The sequence below is a fragment of the Stegostoma tigrinum genome, chromosome 12 (assembly GCF_030684315.1).
Source record: "Stegostoma tigrinum isolate sSteTig4 chromosome 12, sSteTig4.hap1, whole genome shotgun sequence".
Taxonomy (NCBI): domain Eukaryota; kingdom Metazoa; phylum Chordata; class Chondrichthyes; order Orectolobiformes; family Stegostomatidae; genus Stegostoma; species Stegostoma tigrinum.
This window is the reverse complement of record NC_081365.1, coordinates 33,260,160-33,281,654: the sequence shown is the minus strand read 5'-3', so window position 1 is coordinate 33,281,654 and position 21,495 is coordinate 33,260,160. Positions and strand designations below refer to the sequence as shown.

Sequence of the window (21,495 nt, the reverse complement as noted above, 5' to 3'; positions counted from 1 at the left end):
AGGGGACCTCCCACCCACAGCCTCCAACCTTATTATTCCCCAACCCCAAACGGCCCGTTTCTATCTCCTTCCCAAAATCCACAAACCTGCCTGCCCTGGTCGTCCCATTGTCTCAGCCTGTTCCTGCCCCACCGAACTCATCTCCAGCTATCTGGACTCCATTTTCTCCCCTTTGGTCCAGGAACTCCCTACCTACATCTGTGACACCACCCACGCCCTCCACCTCCTCCAGAACTTCCAATTCCCTGGCACCCCAACACCTCATTTTCACCATGGACGTCCAGTCCCTATACACCTGTATTCCTCATGCAGATAGCCTCAAGGCCCTCCGCTTCTTCCTGTCCTGCAGGCCCGACCAGTTCCCCCTCCACCGACACCCTCATCCGCCTAGCCGAACTCGTCCTCACCCTCAACAACTTCTCTTTCAATTCCTCCCACTTCCTACAGACAAAGGGGGTGGCCGTGGGCACCTGCATGGGCCCCAGCTATGCCTGCCTCTTTGTAGGTTACGTGGAACAGTCCCTCTTCCGCACCTACACAGGCCCCAAACCCCACCTCTTCCTCTGTTACATTGATGTCTGTATCCGCGCTGCCTCTTGCTCCCCAGAGGAGCTCGAACAGAACATCCTCTTCACCAACACCTTCCACCCCAACCTCAAGTTCACCTGGGACATCTCCAACACACCCCTCACCTTTCTGAACCTCTGTCTCCACCCGACCAACCTCCGGATACAACGCATCATCCTCCGCCACTTCCACCATCTACAATCCGACCCCACCACCCAAGACCTTTTTCCATCCCCGCCCTTGTCTGGCTTCCACAGAGACCACTCTCTCCGTGACTCCCTTGTCCGCTCCACACTCCCCTCCAACCCCACCACACCCGGCACCTTCCCCTGCAACCGCAGGAAGTGCTACACTTGCCCCCGCACCACCTCCCTCACCCCCATCCCAGGCCCCAAGATGACTTTCCATATTAAGCAGGTGTTCACCCGCACATCTGCCAATGTGGTATATTGTATCCATTGTGGCTTCCTCTACATTGGGGAAACCAAGCAGAGGCTTGGGGACCGCTTTGCAGAACACCTCCGCTCGATTCGCAATAAGCAACTGCACCTCCCAGTTGCGAACCGTTTTAACTCCCCTTCCCATTCTTCAGATGACATGTCCATCATGGGCCTCCTGCAGTGCCACAAGGATGCCATCCGAAGGTTGCAGGAACAGCAACTCATATTCCACTTGGGAACCCTGCAGCCCACTGGTATCATAGAACATAGAACAGTACAGCACAGAACAGGCCCGTCAGCCCACGATGTTGTGCCGACCATTGATCCTCATGTATGCACCCTCAAATTTCTGTGACCATATGCATGTCCAGCAGTCTCTTAAATGACCCCAATGACCTTGCTTCCACAACTGCTGCTGGCAACGCATTCCATGCTCTCACAACTCTCTGTGTAAAGAACGCGTCTCTGACATCCCCTCTCTACTTTCCTCCAACCAGCTTAAAACTATGACCCCTCGCGTTAGCCATTTCTGCCCTGGGAAATAGACTCTGGCTATCAACTCTATCTATGCCTCTCATTATCTTGTATACCTCAATTAGGTTCCCCTCTCCTCCTCCTTTTCTCCAATGAAAAAAGTCCGTGCTCAGTCAACCTCTCTTCATAAGATAAGCCCTCCAGTCCAGGCAGCATCCTGGTAAACCTCCTCTGAACCCTCTCCAAAGCATCCACATCTTTCCTATAATAGGGCGACCAGAACTGGACGCAGTATTCCAAGTGCGGTCTAACCAAAGTTTTATGGAGCTGCAACAAGATCTCATGACTCTTAAACTCAATCCCCCTGTTAATGAAAGCCAAAACACCATATGCTTTCTTAACAACCCTGTCCTCTTGGGTGGCCGTTTTAAGGGATCTATGTATCTGCACACCAAGATCCCTCTGTTCCTCCACACTGCCAAGAATCCTATCCTTAATCCTGTACTCAGCTTTCAAATTCGACCTTCCAAAATGCATCACCTCGCTTTTATCCAGGTTGAACTCCATCTGTCACCTCTCAGCCCATCTCTGCATCCTGTCAATGTCCCGCTGCAGCCTACAACGTCCCTCTATACTGTCAATGACACCTCTAACCTTCGTGTCGTCTGCAAACTTGCTGACCCATCCTTCAATCCCCTCATCCAAGTCATTAATAAAAATTACAAACAGTAGAGGCCCAAGGACAGAGCCCTGTGGAACACCACTCATCACTGACTTCCAGGCAGAATATTTTCCTTCTACCACCACTCGCTGTCTTCTGTTGGCCAGCCAATTCTGTATCCAGACAGTTAAGTTCCCCTGTATCCCATTCCTCCTGACCTTCTGAATGAGCCTACCATGGGGAACCTTATCAAATGCCTTACTGAAGTCCATATACGCCACATCCACAGCTCAACCCTCATCAACTTTTCTAGTCACATCCTCAAAGAACTCGATAAGGTTTGTGAGGCATGACCTGCCCCTCACAAAGCCGTGTTGACTACATTTGATCAAGCCATGCTCTTCCAGATGGTCGTAAATCCTATCCCTCAGAATCCTTTCTAACGCCTTGCAGATGACAGACGTGAGACTTACTGGTCTGTAATTGCCGGGGATTTCCCTATTTCCTTTCTTGAAGAGAGGAATTACATTCGCTTCTCTCCAGTCCTCAGGTACGACTCCAGTGGAGAGCGAGGATGCAAAGATCTTCGCAAGTGGCAAAGCAATTGCATTTCTCGCTTCCCAAAGCAGCCGAGGACAAACCTGGTCCGTGCCTGGCGACTTGTCAATCTTAATGTTTGACAAAATTTTCAGCACATCAGCTTCCTCTATCTCTATCCATTCCAGCATGTGGACTTCACCAGCTTCAAATCTCCCCTCCCCCCACTGCATCACACAACCAGCCCAGCCTGTCTCTGCCTCCCTAACCTCTTCTTCCTCTCACCCATCCCTTCCTCCCACCTCAAGCCGCACCTCCATCTCCTACCTACTAACCTCATCCCACCTCCTTGACCTGTCCGTCTTCCCTGGACTGACCTATCCCCTCCCTACCTCCCCACCTATACTCTCCTCTCCACCTATCTTCTTTTCTCTCCATCTTCGGTCTGCCTCTCCCTCTCTCCCTATTTATTCCAGAACCCTCACCCCATCCCCCTCTCTGATGAGGGGTCGAGGCCCGAAAGGTCAGCTTTTGTGCTCCTGAGATGCTGCTGGGCCTGCTGTGTTCATCCAGCTCCACACTTTGTTATCTCGGATTCTCCAGCATCTGCAGTTCCCATTGTCACTGGGGATTGGCCCAGCCAGTGATGACAACATCCGAGGAATTTATGCATTTCTAAAATAAAAGCAAACCTGACATATTCAAGCAAGGAAATTGTGAAATAGGCAGATGCAATTCAATCTGAATAAGTGTGAAATAAAGTGGTGAGATATTTCTGGAGGTATAACATGGACAAACATTAAATTCTAAATGGTTGTGTTGTGAGGGAATTATAAGAATTGAGGGATTTCTTTCAAAGTGCTTTCCTATTTAGTCTCACATCACACTATTTTCCCCTGAACTCTGAAAATGAATTCTCTTCAACTACATGCTCAATTGCCTTTTGAAGGTTCTTATGAAACCAGATGATCTCAATGTTTCAGGTTGTGCTCTAAATTATAATTCTTAGTGAGAAGAAGTTTCTGTTCGTGTTCTTCTAGTTCTTTTGTCAGTGATTTAAAACGGAATGATTACATAACAGAAGGACAAAATGCGGAGGAATGGAATTGGAGGAGATATAGCAGTTTGGATCGGAAATTGGCTTGCTGAAAGAAGACAGAGGGTGGTAGTTGATGGGAAATGTTCATCCTGGAGAGCAGTTACTAGTGGTGTACCGCAAGGGTCGGTGTTGGGTCCGCTGCTGTTTGGCATTTTTATAAATGACCTGGATGAGGTCGTAGAAGGATGGGTTAGTAAATTTGCAGACGACACTAAGGTGGAGTTGTGGATAGTGACGAAGGATGCTGTAGGTTGCAGACAGACACAGATAAGCTGCAGAGCTGGGCTGAGAGGTGGCAAATGGAGTTTAATGCAGACAAGTGTGAGGTGATGCACTTTGGTAGGAGTAACCGGAAGGCAAAGTACTGGGCTAATGGTAAGATTCTTGGTAGTGTAGATGAGCAGAGAGATCTTGGTGTACATGTACACAGATCCTTGAAAGTTGCCAGCCAGGTTGACAGGGCTGTTAAGAAGGCATACAGTGTTTTAGCTTTTATCAATAGAGGGATTGAGTTCCAGAACCAAGAGGTTATGGTGAAGCTGTACAAAACTCTGGTGCGGCCGCACTTGGAGTATTGTGTACAGTTCTGGTCACCGCATTGTAAGAAGGATGTGGAAGCTTTGGAAAGGGTGCAGAGGAGATTTACTAGGATGTTGCCTGGTATGGAGGGAAGGTCTTACGAGGAAAGGCTGAGGGACTTGAGACTGTTTTCATTAGAGAGAAGAAGGTTGAGAGGTGACTTAAATTGAAACATATAAAATAATCAGAGGGTTAGATAGGGTGGATAGGGAGAGCCTTTTTCCTAGGATGGTGACAGCGAGCATGAGGGGGCACAGCGTTAAATTAAGGGGTGAAAGATATAGGACAGATGTCAGAGGTAGTTTCTTTACTCAGAGAGTAGCTTTGCCTGCGACGGTAGTAGATTTGCCAACTTTAGGTACATTTAAGCCGTCATTGGATAAGCATATGGACGTACATGGAATAGTGTAGGTTAGATGGGCTTGAGTTCAGTATGACAGGTCGGCACAACATCGAGGACCGAAGGGCCTGTATTGTGCTGTAATGTTCTATTTCTATGTAACCATGTAAGGAGGCCACACAGCATGGACACATGGACTAACACTCCAATTTGATTTGTTTTAATCTTGACAAATGTACCGAGATACAGTGAGAAGTATTGTAGTGTGTGCTAACCAGACAAGTTGTACCTTACATAAGTATGTCAGGGTAACAGAACAGAATGCAGAAAGTAGTATTACGGCTGCAAAGAAGGTACAAGAGAAAGATCAACTCTAATATGTGAGAGGTCCATTCATAAGTCTGATAACAGTGGGAAGAAGCTGTTCCTGAATCTGTTGGTATGTTTTCAAGCTTTTGAATCTTCTGCCCAGTAGAAGAGGGTCAAAGAGATTATGACCAAGGTGGGAGGGATCTTTGATTATGGTTACTTTCCCGCATCAGTGGGATGTGTAAATGGAGTTAACGATTGTGAGGCTGGTTTGCATGATGGCGTGGGCTGCGTCCATGACACTAATTTCTTACAGCCTTGGCAGAGCGGTTGCTATACCAAGCTATGGTGCATCCAGATAGGATACTTTCTAATGTGGTGGTATTGTTAGTGATATTTATTCCTAGGAACTTGAAGTTCTTGACCATTTTTTCACATGTCTGAATGTTCTCACTCTGGTATCATACTGATTAAACTCCCCGTGGTTCATTTTTATTCCCCTAATTTTTATAAAAACATGCAAATATAACATGAGTTTTGCACAGCTTGTCTGCCACTCCAGATCCGAGCACTTGTTTCCATTTAGGTTCTTTCTAACTTCTCTTCTCGATCGTCCTCCCATGCTGTCATGCCCCATTTTACTTCTCCACTTCTCAATTCTCCCACTTTACTAACTCTCAAGTGCTTCATGACTTTCCTACTCTCTTGCCATCATTCCAGACTTGACTCCCTTTCAGGAATGGCTGAGGCTTCCCCTTGGTTTCTGTCGGCATCCTTCGAAAGAATCAATGAAACACGAAGGGCTGTCACATTATGACCAGCAACTCCCAAATATCCTGCCTCCAACTCCCAAATATCCTGCCCCCAACTCCCAAGTGGCCTACCACACTATCTCACTGGCCTTTACATCTGATGCAGCCACTTATGAGCTAATTCCCTTCATGTCCAAGTCACGTTAACTGTGCAGACTGTGCCAGTGGATCAGCTTTCCTCACCTGTTTTTGCAGGTCCCTCCGTAATGTCTTTGCACTGGTCAACAAGGCTCTTACCATCCGTGTGCTCATTCTGGAAAATTGCATCAACAGCATGGCATTAATGGAAGTCTGGCTGAGAGGCAATGATACCTCTACTCTTTATGAATTTTCCTTCCAAGCCTGGTTACGTTTTCCACCACTTATCCCATTAAGACCGTAATCTTGGCAGTGGTGTTTATCACTACATCCTAAAGATGTCCCACTACTCCATTACACTTTCACATCTTTTGAGTATCTCCCAGTTTTCTACCCTCACCAATCCTTAAAAGTCATGTTCTGTGCTGCCATTCCAAGTACGATAGTAATGTTCTCAAGTTAAAACTTCATGACTTTCCTCCCTCAGCCTTGGCACCAAGCAACTTCTCATCTTCAATAATTCCAACTTTCATCTCAACATATTCTCTCCTCTGGGTTCCGTGCTCTCTTATTCCCCTTAAATCTCTGCCTCCAATATTCCAGCCTATGTTTACTGTCTCCTTAGACACCTCGTTGTGTCACATGGTCTTGTGTATCAATTACAGATAGGGCCATCTCTGATCACTTCCTAGGACCTCTCACCAGCCACATTGCCTGCTTCTATATGTTTCACGCATTCACTTACAACTGCACACTTAAACTCACAACTGTCTCATTTTATAGAATCCCTACACTGTGGAAACAGGCCATTTGCCCCCAACAAGTCCCCATTGCCCCTCTGAACAGCATCCCACCCAGACCCATCCCCTGTAACCCTGTATTTCCCATGTCTAACACCTAACTTACACACCCCTGGACCTTGGGCAATTTAGCATGGTCAATCCAACTAACCTGCACATCTTTGGACTGTGGGACAAAACCAGAGCACCAGACAGAAACCCACACAGAATGTGCAAACTCCACACAAACAGTCACCCAAGGGTGGAATTGAACCCTGGTCCCTGGTGCTGTGAGGTAGCAGTCCTGACCACTGAGCCACTATGTCACCATGTCACTGTGTTACTATGTTCTGGGACTGCATTTGCCCTGACATTTCTGCAGGTACCCATTTGCTAAATAACCTTATGACAATACCAGACACAAACTTAACCACATCTAATTGGCAATTTGATAACCATTCACCACCAGATTGGTCTGGACCATAGAAAACACTATCTGCTCCCGTTCCTGGCTGCTTAAACTGTTTGAAGATCAGCCTGGATTGCAAGGATAGCCCCTGCATTCTTTGCTACTGCAAAATGTCACCTTTAGTCCCTCTGTCCTGTCTCCTTCAGTCTCACTTCCAACAACATGTGGGGAGCTCCATGATTGGTTCTCACTAGGATTGAGACAATCCAACCAGTTCCCTCTGCTACATTCTATTATGTGAATCTTGCTTTTAAGAGACTCTACCTTTAAGGGCTCCACATAGAGTGCGCGTACGAAACTGTGGCTCTTCTTGGAAGTTACCTGCACTCACAGAAAACAGTTTTACTCTAAATGTCTGCTTCATAGCTTGTAATGCCATACCATTTTAAAATGGTAAAACCCCAGGGAGTTAATGAACCTCTGACTCACAATCGATCAATAGACTATTATCATTAACAAGACATGGTGAACAGCAGTGAAAAGCACTGCACTGATGTAGTGTACAGTGTTTGAAAAATCAGCTGGCAGGTTGATCTACATGTGAAACACCTGGTTGACAGTCAATCTGCTAATGTACATGAGACAATACTTGCTGTTGGACACTGCTGAAAATGTAGCTTTCGAGTAATGCAGAGCCTTTAGGAGTGAGGCAGGTGAGACAGCATCAGAGCAGCAGGAAATTCAATGTTTCAGGCCGAAACCCTTCTGTGACCTGCTGTGCTTTTCCAGCCTCACACAAGGTCTTGCGAGTAATGCACCTTTGAGAAAGGTAAGTGATCAGGGTGCGTGAATTGTTCGTAAGCAAAAGGAGGTTATAGACATGTCGTCAGAATACCCCCGAATGTTCTCCACTTTAACTTGGGACACAGCAGACCTCCTAATAAAGTTTTAAATTTTTGAACTGTATTGTATACAGGAAAGCAAGCCATTAAAAGCTGCTTATCAGTTGAGCACAGACCTAACACATCAAGGTTAACAGCCAAAGAGTTAAAAAATCCCTAAAAGATATGTGTTGCATTTGACGACCAAGTCAGAATCTAATGAAACTTCTGCATTCATTGACCGGAATTCAAATGATTTAGACTGAAGCCCATGCAACCCATAGACCATTTCACGAGTAGATGCAGGGAAAAGTGCACTTGATGTGATTTTTTAAAAATGTGTTGTGAGCAAACAAGCTAGTTGAGTTGGTAATCACCTCTGCTCCCATGGAAACTTTCCAGAAAGATTCACTGGCTAAACCAGAGACTTATAGTGTCAAAGAGGTAAGTATCTTCACAGGCTGGCAATGTTTAAAGGCCCAAAGCATAAACATAATGGTTGACGCAAACACTAGAAGACCCAAACGAAGCAAGATATGTGGAAGGTGTGGCTTCTGCAGGCACCAAAGAAATGCCCCGCTTTCATACAATTCTGTAAGGCAGGTGGCAGAAATTGCCATCAGCAGAAGCATTGCATGAGAGCAAAGAATAATGCAGCCATAAACAGTCATGTTCCAAATCAGTCAAACCCCTCACAAGGAGTTATGTTGGAGGTGGCCTGGTGGGCGTTGGTATCATCAGAACAGAGGTAGCAGGAATGGAGAAACTGGGAGAATGGAATGGAATCTTTACATGAAGCAGGGTGTGAGGAATTATAGCCGAGGTAAATGTGGCAGTCATTGGGTTTGTCATGGAAATCGGTGACCGCCTATCCCTAGAAATGGAAACAGTGAAGTTGAGGAAGGGAAGGGAGGAGTCAGATTTGGACAAGATGAAGGTGAGAGAAGGAAGGAAGTTGGAAGCAAAATTGATTTGCGTTTTCCAATTTCACATGATAGCAGGAAGCAATACTGAAAACATCATCGATGTAATGGAGAAAGAGTTGTGGGTGGGAGCCCAAGTATGACTGGAACAAGGAATGTTCCACAAACCTGACAGGGACAGGCATGGCTATACCTGTCCATCCCATCTCCTCTCCTCTCCTCACCCTGAACTCATGGTCTGTCTGAGCTCATTGTATTCATTAGACATATCTCCTACTCCCTCGATGCTCACATCACTAAATCACTGATACCACATCACTCCTGAGCACTAGATTAGCCAACGTTGTAAATGTTCTCCTTTAAATTGACACTCATCTTTTGAAAAAAAGACTCCACTTGACCTCACTGTCGTTGCAGATTACAATCTCCTCTCCAATGTGGTCACCTCCAAAACATGTTCCCAAATTTCTTGGAAGTCTATGTTTGAATCTCTTCAAACAGGTTCCTGCCCTGCCCCAACACCAAAGCAGCACTTATTAAAATAACAAATGACATCCCTCATGACTATGACACAGGTAAACATTTCTTCGAAATCCTTGTCAACTTCTCTGGAAGCTTTGACAATAGTTGACCAAAGTATCGTTCACTGTTGTCCAGCTGGTAGCGGCTGCTCTCACTTGGTTTCATTTTTATCCATCTAATCATTACTTAGCGAACTATTTGTGACTTCTTCTGTTCCAGCTTCTGCCTGTTACCTCTGTTCTCAGCAAGGATCCATCCTTAGCTCCCTCCTATTTAATATCTTCATTCTGCTGCTTGGTGATGATACCCCTAAACACAGCAGAGGGGGTTGTGTGTGTGCTGACAACACCCAGGTCTACCTCACAACTATCTCCTTCAACTCCTCCACTCTTGTTAATCATTACATTGCTTCAAGTTTTAGCAAAGACCTGTAGCTCGGGTTGTGGATCCTTTCCCCACCAACTTCTATCCGTCTCATTCTTGTTTTCAATTCCTTCCATGGCCTCACCCCTCCCTATCTCTGTAATCTCCTCCAGTCCCAATGTATCTACACGCCTGTAACTCTTCTCCCTTGAGCACCCCTAATTTAAATTGCTGCGCCATGGGAAGCCATGTCTTCAGCTGCTTAGGCCTTAAGCTCTGGAAAACTCTCCCTACACCTCTCTGTTTCTCAACTTCACTTTCCTCTTATAAGATCCACTTTAACATTGCTGCCTTTGACCAATTTTCTCGTCATCTGGCAATATCTCCTCTTGGTTCAATGTCATATTTTATTTGTGACCTCGTCTTGGGATGTTTCATTAAATTAAAAAGTCCAAACTATTTCTGCAGCTTATTAGTGTTCTCTGTTATTTTTCCATTTTAAATGTATTTGGATATTTCACGTTTCTACATTTCAGAATGTCAAGCTGTATTTCTACTCTTTGGTTGTCTTTTGCCACTCAATGGCATTTAGCGCTACCAAATGACTCAGACTTCAGCCACTCAGCTTCTGAAGGATACAAATGTAATACCACATTGCTACCTTGTGGCAAGTACAGGAATTACAGCTACAGTACTGAAATTATATTTTTCTGATGAAGGGTCTAGGCCCGAAACGTCAGCTTTTGTGCTCCTGAGATGCTGCTTGGCCTGCTGTGTTCATCCAGCTTCACACTTTGTTATCTTGGATTCTCCAGCATCTGCAGTTCCCATTATCTCAGATATTGGCTACAGATGGTCAGAGGCCCAAAGAGAGACCAAGGAAATAAAAAGTGACTGTAATAAAAAAGATGAAATATGAGGGGAATTGGAGAATAAATAAGGAAATACATGTAGTACTGCAATTAGCATCCAATGCTATTCTATACGTTACTGTCCTCAAATTTTTCCTCAGGTGGAAGGTGCTGCCTCCGAATGATGAAAACTTGTTTAAATCTAACTTCAACATAAATCAGAAGAAAGTTTTAAACAGACTTGAAAAAAACAGAGGACAGAGACAAGGATGATGATGTTCAGAACTCTGATAATCATTAGGGCTGACATAGCAAATGGCAGTTATTGCCTTTCTCCTTTTCAAAACATCGATCCTCACTCTTTCTCAAAACAGTAAACCCTTGGCACTTTCATGAATGCAGACTGAAACCTCACGAAGTCCATATTTCCCTAAAATTCTGTGCCATGGTACTGACTGAGACCAAATAAAGTTGCAATGATATCCTCTGTGAGTATGACTTTAATACCTTTCTGTCCTAAACTATCTGCAAATTTAAACATAGTCAACTATGTCCCACTAGAGTCCCAGTTCCATTGTTCTTCTCATGGTGACATTGATTCTGGCATTATCCAAGGATCACTGGGTTCACTGCTTTATGTCATTTATATAAATGATTTGAACGTGAACATAGAAGGTATGGTTAGTAAGTTTGCAGATGACACCAAAATTGGAGATGTAGTGGGCAGCCAAGAAGGTTACCTCAGAGTGCAACAGGACCTTGATCAGATGGGCCAATGGATGGAGAAGTGGCAGATGGACTTTAATTTATATAAATATGAGGTATAGCATTTTAGGAAGGCAAATCAGGGCAGGACCTGTTTACCTAATGGTAAGGTCCTGGAGAGTGTTGCTTAACAAACAGTCCTTGGAGGAGAGGTTCATAGCTCCTTGAAAGTGGAGTCACAGGTAGGTAGGATAATGAAGAAAGCATTTGGTATGCTTGCCTTTATTGGTCAGTGCATTGCATATAGGAGTTAGGAGGTCATGGTTGTGGTTGGTTGGCTCGCCAAGCTGGTTCTTTGTTTTTCTGCATGAGGTCACGTTGTGGCTCTACAGGACATCGGTTAGGCTGCTATTGGAATATTGCATGCAATTCTGGCCTCCAGAAAGACGTTGTGAAACTTGAAATGTTTCAGAAAAGACTTATAAGGATGCTGCCAGGGTTGGAGTATTTGAGTTATAGGGAGAGGCTGGATAGGCTGGGGCTATATTCCCTGGAGCATCAGAGGCTGAGGGGTGACCTTAGAGTCATAGAGCTGTACAGCATGGAAACTGACCCTTCAGTCCAACTCTTCCATGCCAACCATATATCCTAGATTAAGCTAGTTCCATTTGCCAGCGTTTGGCCCATACTGCTGTAAACCCTTCCTATTCTAACTAGGTTTATGAAATGATGAGGAGTATGGATTGGGTGAATAGCCAAGGTCTTTTCCCTGGGCTGGGGCAGTCCAAAACTGGTGAGCGTACGTTTATGGTGAGAGGGGCAAAGATTTAAAAAGGACTTAAGGGGCAACATTTTTTATGCAGAGGGTGGTGTGTGCATGAAATGAGCTGCTAAAGGAAGTGGTGGAGGCTGGTACGATTACAACATTTAAAAGGCATCTGGATGGGTATATGAATAGGAAGGGTTTAATGGGATGTGGGCTAAATGCTGGCAAAAGGGAGTGGATTCATTAAAGATACCTAGTTTGCATGGATGAGTTGGACCGAATTGTCTGTTTCCATGCTGTACGTTTCCACGACTCTACGCTTGGCACTTGATTTTCCCTGGATGAATAAGTGGTGGCCTGTCATCATTGCCTTTCCTTAAAATTCTCACCTTCGTTTTAAATCCATGCCCTTTTCCCATCACTTCAACCTCCTCTAGCTCCAGAAACTTTGAAATCTTTCCATTCCGTTCATTCTGGCATATTGTGCTTTTACTACTTTGTCCTGTCATTGTAGTTGTGGCTTCAATCATCTAGGCTTTAACCCATCAAACCGTCGGCACTTCCAAAGTCTCTCCTTCAATCTATCATCTCCTTAACCATGCTTTGGGATCACCGCAATTGCATTTCTTGGGCACAGTGCCCACAGCTGATTGTACTGCTCGACATTGCCACGGGATGGGGCTAGAGTTCGAGACGGGGGTGGGTACGAGGCGGCGACGTTGTCAATTAGCTGCAGCGCCCTGCTGTACCACTGGATGGCGCTGCGGCGGAATGAGCCCGCTTTCTGCTGCGGGTCCGGGTCAGCCTGTGGCGCTGGGGGAAACGTGTTGTTGGTGGGAGGGGGGCACGCACGTCAGCGGCTCCCAGCGCCGGGGACCCGGTGTCAAGGTGGGGAGAGAAGTCGGTTCTTTCAGTTGGAGGCGAATGTAGTAACAGAGGCTGAAATTGGAGCGGTGTAGATGGAGAAAGCCGCTGCCAGGGAGTAAAATGGCAGCTGGCTCGTTGGTCTAGGGGTATGATTCTCGCTTCGGGTGCGAGAGGTCCCGGGTTCAAATCCCGGACGAGCCCAGTTTTATTTTTAAGTTTGTTTTTTTTCTTAAATCACTTATTTCAATTCATGTCGGGTTCCCCCGCAGTGTTTCTCTTTTCAGTCATTTTAGCAAATTGCGGGTAAGGGGAAGAAAAAGGCAGCACGGCCTGAATTTAGTTTCATAAAAACGGGGCTCGTCCGGGATTTGAACCCGGGACCTCTCGCACCCTAAGCGAGAATCATACCCCTAGACCAACGAGCCGGACGGTGCAATAGTCTGCAGGCCGACCTGTTTGCACCAACTTCCCTGTAACAATGTGCTTTTGTTTTCAATTTTTTACAAATCGTCATTATACTGTTCAGTTTTATTTCCAGTCTCCGTACGTAATCGTTTTTATTAATTCATTCGTTGGCAGATTATTTTGCTCTACTGTGGCACATAATAACATTCAAGGTCTGGATTCCGGTGATGAAAGGAATATTTTCTTGTGAGCCAGCTGGCTTGGTTATCTGACAAGAGTGGAGTCCCATCTCTAGGTTTAAGAAGTATAAAGTGCATGCTACCAGAAAATCTCCATCTTGCTGCAGTTTTTGTTTTGCTTATTAGGGCGTGCACTCATCTGCCCCACCTAGCTTTAGGGTTTTGTTGGCTGCAATTTGACAGAACAAAATTATAGTTAGCCGCAAATGAGTGTAAACTAGAATTTTACCGACCAAACTATAATGCCTACCAGAGAATACCTACAGTTATGAGCTTATCTCTGTTCATTAAGGATTGGCCTACTCATTCTCAGTATTAGGTCTCTTCCTCCAGAGCTCTGGTAATCTTTCTGTTTTGGGAATTGGATTACTGATTTTGCCACAGCATGTTGGTTTGGAATTTCTGCCAGCAGTGATGTTAATTTGACACTGTCTTTCATTACCCTCCCTCTTCCCAAAAAGAGGATTGGCATGTTTATTACTTACCCTCAGAATCTGGTCTCCCTGAGGAGGTGTTAATTATTGTTCTTCTTGAAGAGCTGCAGCTTGTGAGCTGACAGTGGTCCTACAATGGTGATAGTAGGTGGGGGATTTCAGGGTTTTGAGAACATTCATGTCGAAGCCAGAACGGTGAATAACTTTGAGGAATCATGGAAGTGATGATATTGCAGCTTTTATCCTGATAATGTACGTTGCTGTGCTGAAGTAACCTGTTCAAACAAGTTTGTTTAAGTACATCCTGCAAAAAGCAGACATTGCAGCATTTTGTATTGATGATAGAAGGAGTAAATCTGTACTTATCTCTGTACTACTTTCTAACCATGAGCAGGATCAGCAAAATTAACTCACATCGATCTTGTGGGGTTTTGTTTCAAACTATTGCAGACATCCTGGGGCTTGACAGCACCATTTCTCTGAAATATGGGATATAAATAGGTTTCCAGACCTCCTGGATTGTCTGTAACTTTCCTGGTATGGATGAAGAGCCCAGTAGGTATGGGATACACGGCACAGGGTCCATTTCATTAGTTAGATTGTGTTGAAGTCTGATAAGTTGGCTTCACAACGAAATGATTCGAATGCAGGAGTGGGGACGTCCTGCTGCAACCGTACAGGGCTTGGTGAGTCAACAGCTGGAGTATTCTGTGCATTTTTGGTCTCCTTCTGAGGAAGGATGTTCTAGCTATGAAGGAAGTGCAACAAAGGTTTACCAGATTGATTCCTGGGATGGCAGGGCTGATCTACGGAAAGAGACTGGATTGGTTAAGACTATATTCACTGGAGTTTAGAAGAATAAGGGCAGATCTCTTGGTAACTTATAAAATTGTAACAGGTCCAGACAGGATAATTGCAGGAAGGATGTTCTTGATGACTGGGGAATCCAGAATCAGGGGGCCACAGTCTAAGGATGTGGGGTAGGCCATTTAGAATTGAGATGAGGAGAAATGTCTTCAGCCAGAGAGTGGTGAACCTGTGAAATTGATTCCACAGAACGTGGTTGAGGCCAAAACACTGAAATTTTCAAGAAGGAATTAGAGCTAAATGGATCAAAGGGTATGGGGGGAAAGCCTGAACAGGTTGGAGTTGGATGATGAGCTGTGATCATATGGAATGGCAGAGCAGGCTTGAAGGCTTGAATAGAGATAATGGAAACTGCAGATGCTGGAGATCCAAGATAACAAAGTGTGGGGCTGGATGAACACAGCAGGCCCAGCAGCATCTTAGGAGCACAAAAGCTGACATTTCGGGCTTAGGCCCTTCATCAGAAAAAAACCTGATGAAGGGTCTAGGCCCGAAACATCAGCTTTTGTGCTCCTAAGATGCTGCCTGGCCTGCTGTGTTCATCCAGCCCCACATTGAATAGCCTACTGTTGCTCCTGTTTTTGATTATTTTATGTTTCTATTTCTCTGCTGGATATTTTTCCCCAAACCTCCCACATTACAGATACTACAGTATCTGCTGGGTGTTGCCAAAATGCCTTCCTTTGTTGAGATTACAAACTATCCCTGTTTTCTCAGTGTATTTGATAGGAGAAAACATCTCTCAGGGTTACAGGAGATTTGAAGAGGTTTCACAGGGGGCCATAGCAAGTTAATCAATGAGCAAAATTCTTCTAGATAGTGGGGGCTTAGAGAAAGCATTACAGAGAAATGGTAGAAAACTATTCTTAGAATTATGTTATATTTTCTTACTTCCCAATAAACATTCTGCTACTTCTCGAGAACAAGCCTATTTTTATTGGTTAATGCAGTGTAACAACACTCAACACTTTACTCAGAGAGTGGTAGGGGTGTGGAATGCATTGCCGGAGAGGGTAGTGGAGTTGGCCTCATTAGGGGCAATTAAGTGGCTATTAGATAGGCATATGGATGGTAGTATAAGGTAGGGGTGAAGGTTAGATAGACCTTAGGATTAGGCTCAAAGTTCGGCACAACATTGTGGGTCGAAGGGCCTGTACTGTTCTATGTTCTATGGTCGAACACCAAGGTACCTAATCTTTATTAGGTAAATGTAATAAAATTTGTAAACTGCAGGCCAGTGTCTCATTATCAAACTTCCAAGAATATGTCCCACTAGAGTGGGCATCCCTAGTTCTAAATATTCTTTTAAACAAAAATGTGATGGTTTACATATTCACTGGCTGGTTAATATATAAAAAAGAAATCGTCTCACATAACTGCCAAGGATCTACATTTAATGCTAACATTCTGATTGGAGACTGCATGCTTCTTCTTAGAGGCAATGCAGAAGTTATATGCACTACTTTCTACAGGATCAATGTTTTTGGATCTATTGGCTACTGTTTTTGGACAATAGCCAATAGGCTTAGCAACCAGTTGTCCTTAACACATTAATGACTAATTTTCTTACCCACCTCCAGACACCAGGCATTACCCATGGTGGGGATGGAATACCTTTATTTGGGAAGTTACCTTATTTGAAACTAGAAATACTGGTGAATTCTGAGTTACCTGAGCTGGAATGCATTTCAGAAAAGCTCCTCTTGACAGGTCTCCAGGCAAGAGAGGCAGGAGCAAGATCAAATGGATCAGTTTTTATTTTAGAGGCTGGTGTGAAAATCTACCCTGAAGTCATCATCTAGTTTGTACTCTTCACTATGAAGTTCAAAGGACACAGATTTCAATGATTATAACACATGACTGATTTGCTAATTAGCACCAAATCTGGCTGGAGCACATGAAAGCACTACCTGGCTTTTCAGTACTCTGCCAAAATGAGTCCATAGTCACTGATCATGTAAATTATTACCAACCATCTCCCTATTCCACTCTACTCTGCCCTTTCTGTGTATAAAACAGACAAAATGCAAGGGTCTAATACATTTCTTTGAGCCTGAAGGTTGAAGTTCGGAAATGTAACATCCCTTTTAAAGTAAATAGGTAGAGAGAATACCTGGAGGTTCAAGCAAATTAGCTTGACATCAGTCATGATTGGAACATGTCAATATGATTTCAGGAAATGCTGTTTGAGAGCTTAATTACAGCTTTTGAGGATGTTACCGATAGGGTAAAGGGGATTATCTAAAAGGTTATATCACAGTTAGAGCTCATGGAGTAAAATCCAAAAATGCTGGTGAACTCAGCAGGGTCTGACAGCATCTATGGAGAGAGAAACAGAATTAACTCATTTTAAGATTTTGATCCCAAAAAGCTTCTTGAGTGTATTTGGAAGAAGACTTTTTAGAGCAAAACATTAACTCTTTTTTGAGGAGGTTATTCAGACCTTCAAGCCTGTTCTGTCATTCAGCATGATCTCAGCAGATCCTTTCTTTCAGTGCTACATTTCCACTTTCTCTCCATAGCTCTTGATGTTTTTAATATCAAAATAATGTATTAGTCTCCCTTGACTACACTCTAGTGACCTGACTTTCACTGTGGTAGTCAATTCTACATGTTGACCAGCTTCTGAGTAAGCAAATGTTTCCCCATCTCAGTCTTAAATAATCTACCCCATTATCATGTTTTAGTGTCATTCTCCCTCCCTATCCCTATAACCCTGAACACTATTTCTATTTAAATAATTTGATAATGTCTTGAATGTCAACTGAACCTGCCTCCACTACACTTAAAGCCGGTGTATTCCTGTGTGAGAAGGACTTGCTGCTTTTGCAAAGCACTTCAAATCTGTGTCGTCTCATTCTTGATTCTTTTACAATCATGGACAGTTTCCCCATCTACTCCATCCAGTCCTCTTACGATTTTGAAAACTTTAATAAAAATATTGAAAGTGGGCAACAGTTAACTGTTAGCATGGATACAGAGAAGTGATTAAGAGACAAGAAACAAAAAATAGGGACACATGGGGCATTTTCAAGTTAGTAGACTCTGGCTGTTACAGTGCCACAAAGAGCCATGCTGGTGCTTCAGCTATTTACAACCTTACACAAAGAGCTAGAAAATGATGTATCTGGGTTTGCTGATGGCACAAAACTAGGTGAAAAGGTAAGCTGTGCAGAGGATACAAAAAGGTTCAAAGAGATGTGGACAGATTAGGTTTGGGCAACAAGGTGACAAATGGAGTATAATGTGGAGAAGTGTAAGGTAACCCTTTTTGTCATAGGAAAAGCAGAATATTTGTTTAAAAGATGTGAAATTTGTAAATGTTAATATTCAGAGAAAGACTTGGGTGTACTCATACACGGAGACTCAGAAATTAGCATGCAGGGCAGGAGCAGCTAGCGTTAGGAAAACACATGTATGTTGGCTTCTTGCAAAGGGATTTGATGAAAGGAATAAACAGTGTCACTACAACTAAACTGGGCTTGGGTAAGACCACAGAATGCATATTGTGTGCGGGTTTTGGTTCCCATACTTAGAGGAAGTATATACAGCAAACTTTAATTTAACCAACACCTAATAAATCAGCAGATTTGATAAACCACCAAAAGTTATATGCCTCAAATTCTGAAAGTTTACTGCGTTATTAGACATCTGTGACGCCTGAGGGTCCGAATGAGAAGGCTGCCTGCAGGTAAGTTTTATTTAAGGCAAAGACTATTTAAGTGATTTATGCTGTAAATAAAGGATGACAGTGATGTGTATACTCGCTGCATTATGTTTCTATTACTTAGTGTGTGGTTTTAATTTGATCATTAAATTGATTATTTGGATCCCTTGGTCTACCGAAATATTGATCAACTGACACACTCATGGTCCCATAGGTGCTGGTTAATAAAAAAAATTGTATTGGAGTCAGTGCAGTGGCAGTTCACCGGATTGGTTCCTGAGATGGTAGGGTTTTTCTGTGATGAGGGGCAGGATAAATTGGGTCTACATTTTAGAAGAATGATAGGTGATCTCACTGAAACATTCAAGATCTTGAAGGGGTTGTTGGAGTAGTTACTGAGATATTGTTTCCCCTGCCTGTGGAATCTGAACAAGGGGTGGGGGGAAGGCACAGTCTCAGGATTAAGGCCACACACATGGGGTATGAAGAGGAGAAATGCCTTCACTTATAGGCTTGTGAATTTTTGGAATGTTCTCTTGCAGAGGGTTTCAGACACACTGGAACAGAACAGTAATTTACTGTCACTTGTAGTTTTACAAATAGTACAGTAAAACGTGTTGACATTTAAGGCTAAGACATTTTTTTTCTCACAACTAATACAGGCAGATGAGAAGTGGACAAGAAGGTGGTGTCAAAGCACAAAATCAGCTATGACCATTTATTCTTATGCTGTTATAGACCATCCATTCAGTTCCCTCCACCACAAACCTTCCCCGCAGATCCCTCATCCTAGCCTGAACCTTCCACATCCTTCCCCCTTTTCTCTGTTCCACCTTTTGACCTCTAAATCTATTTTGTTCAAATATGGGTTTTTACATACTTTGCCTTTGTTTTAAATTTTAGGTGCTGTACTTTACAAATGTTTGAGTGGTATTTGGTAAGCAGAGAGTTATTTCCTAGTGTGTGATAATTCTGCTTTGATTTAGGACAGTATACTCTTGAATCTGTCAATTTATAGAAACAAAAGATGAAATGTTAGAACAGGGACAGTTCAGTAAGATTGAATAGAAATGAAAGCAGATTGATTTTGTCTGCAGAGTGTACCATTTTAACAGTAAAAGGTAGGAATAGTTAAATGGTTACTCTGTTTGCATGCTTTGGATTGTATTACTAAAGGTCAAGTGTAAAGAACAATGAACGTCTGTTGACTGCGCCTCCACGAGTGTCACAATGACACCACCTGAAAACTGGAGGAGCATCACCTCATATTCCACCTTGGGAGCCTACATCCCAATGGCCTAAACATGGAATTCACCAGTTTTAAAATCTCCCAACCCCTGCCTCGTCCCATGTCCAAGCCTCCCTCTTATACCCACCTCCTTGACCTGACACAACCTGTCCATGAGATCCCGTTTCTAAGGAAGGGCCTAGACCCGAAACGTCAGCTTTCCTGCTCTTCTGATGCTGCTTGACCTGCTGTGTTCATGCAGATCTACACCTTGTTATCCCAGATTCTCCAGCATCGGCAGTTCCTACTATCTCTGTAACAACCTGTCCATCATCTCTCCCACCCATTCCACTCACCAATCCCGAACACAGGCTACCTGCACTCACCTATCACCATCCCACATACTTTCCCCAACCCCACTCTTCCTCTATTTATTTTCCAGCCCCCTTCCTCCTTCCCATTACTGAAAAAGGGTCCCGTGTTGAAATGCCATATTTCCTGCTCCTCTGATGCTGCCTGGCCAGCTGTGTTCCTCCAGCTCCACACTGTGTTATATCTGACTCCAGCATCTACAGTTCTTGCTATCTCTGAAAGTCTATGTTGTCTGCATGTTAACTTTGTAACTGTAGTTCAGGATGGATTTTTGAGTATTAATGTTAGAGTATCAATTGTCAATTGATGAAAGTGTGACTGGAGAATTAATCATACTGATTGTGTTATGAAAGGTACAAGTCAATTGCTTTTACCAAGATGGTGTCAGAAATTCTGGGTACCAGAGCTAAAAAAGGGTTAAAAAAAGGCTGTTCAAACGGTCCAGTATACGGATTTACAAAGCAAAGAAGACAAAAGAGAGATAGAAAGAAACCAAAGAAGAAGTTGGACCAGACCACAACTAGCACTGACCTGTGTTTAAGGTGCTCTCGGTCATAAAAGTGACTTAGAAGCTATTGCTTGGATATTATATATTGCCTTCCAAACTCAATATCCATCAATGATAACAAAGTGTGCAGCTGGATGAACACAGCAGGCCAAGCTGCATCTCAGGAGCACAAAAGCTGACGTTTCGGGCCTGGATCCTTCATCAGAGAGGGGTTGGGGAGACGGTTCTGGAATAAATAGGGAGAGAGGGGGAGGCGGACTGAAGACGGAGAGAAAAGAAGATAGGTGGAGAAGAGAGTATAGGTGGGGAGGTAGGGAGGGGATAGGTCAGTCCAGGGAGGACGGACAGGTCAAGGAGGCAGGATGAGGTTATTAGGTGGGAATTGGAGGTGTGGCTTGAGGTGGGAGAAGGGGATGGGTGAGAGGAAGAACAGGTTAGGGAGGCGGGGATGAGCTGGGCTGGTTTTGGGATGCAGTGGGGGAAGGGGAGATTTTGAAGCTTGTGAAGTCCACATTGATACCATTGGGCTGCAGGGTTCCCAAGTGGAATCTGAGTTGCTGTTCCTACAGCCTTCGGGTGGCATCATTATGGCACTGCAGGAGGCCCATGACGGACATGTCGTCTGAGGAATGGGAGGGGGAGTTAAAATGGTTCGCAACTGGGAGGTGCAGATGTTTAATGCGAACCGAGCGGAGGTGTTCTGCAAAGCGGTCCCCAAGCCTCCGCTTGGTTTCCCCAATGTAGAGGAAGCCACACCGGGTACAGTGGATACAGTATACCACATTGGCAGATGTGCAGGTGAACATCTGCTTG

General features: G+C 44.2%; 1 long non-coding RNA gene and 2 other non-coding genes across 3 annotated transcripts; 1 reads left to right on the top strand and 2 right to left on the bottom strand.

Moving 5' to 3' along the window:
- Positions 1-10,399: 10,399 nt before the first annotated feature.
- LOC125456816 (uncharacterized) lies at positions 10,400-16,623 on the bottom strand. Its single transcript, XR_007248520.2, has 3 exons — positions 16,579-16,623; positions 14,092-14,315; positions 10,400-10,667 (listed from the first exon to the last, which is right to left on the bottom strand). It is a non-coding gene; the product is annotated as an uncharacterized LOC125456816 (long non-coding RNA).
- On the top strand, positions 13,092-13,163 carry trnap-cgg (transfer RNA proline (anticodon CGG)). The gene has a single exon. It is a non-coding gene; the product is annotated as a tRNA-Pro (tRNA).
- trnap-agg (transfer RNA proline (anticodon AGG)) lies at positions 13,316-13,387 on the bottom strand. The gene has a single exon. It is a non-coding gene; the product is annotated as a tRNA-Pro (tRNA).
- Positions 16,624-21,495: the final 4,872 nt, after the last annotated feature.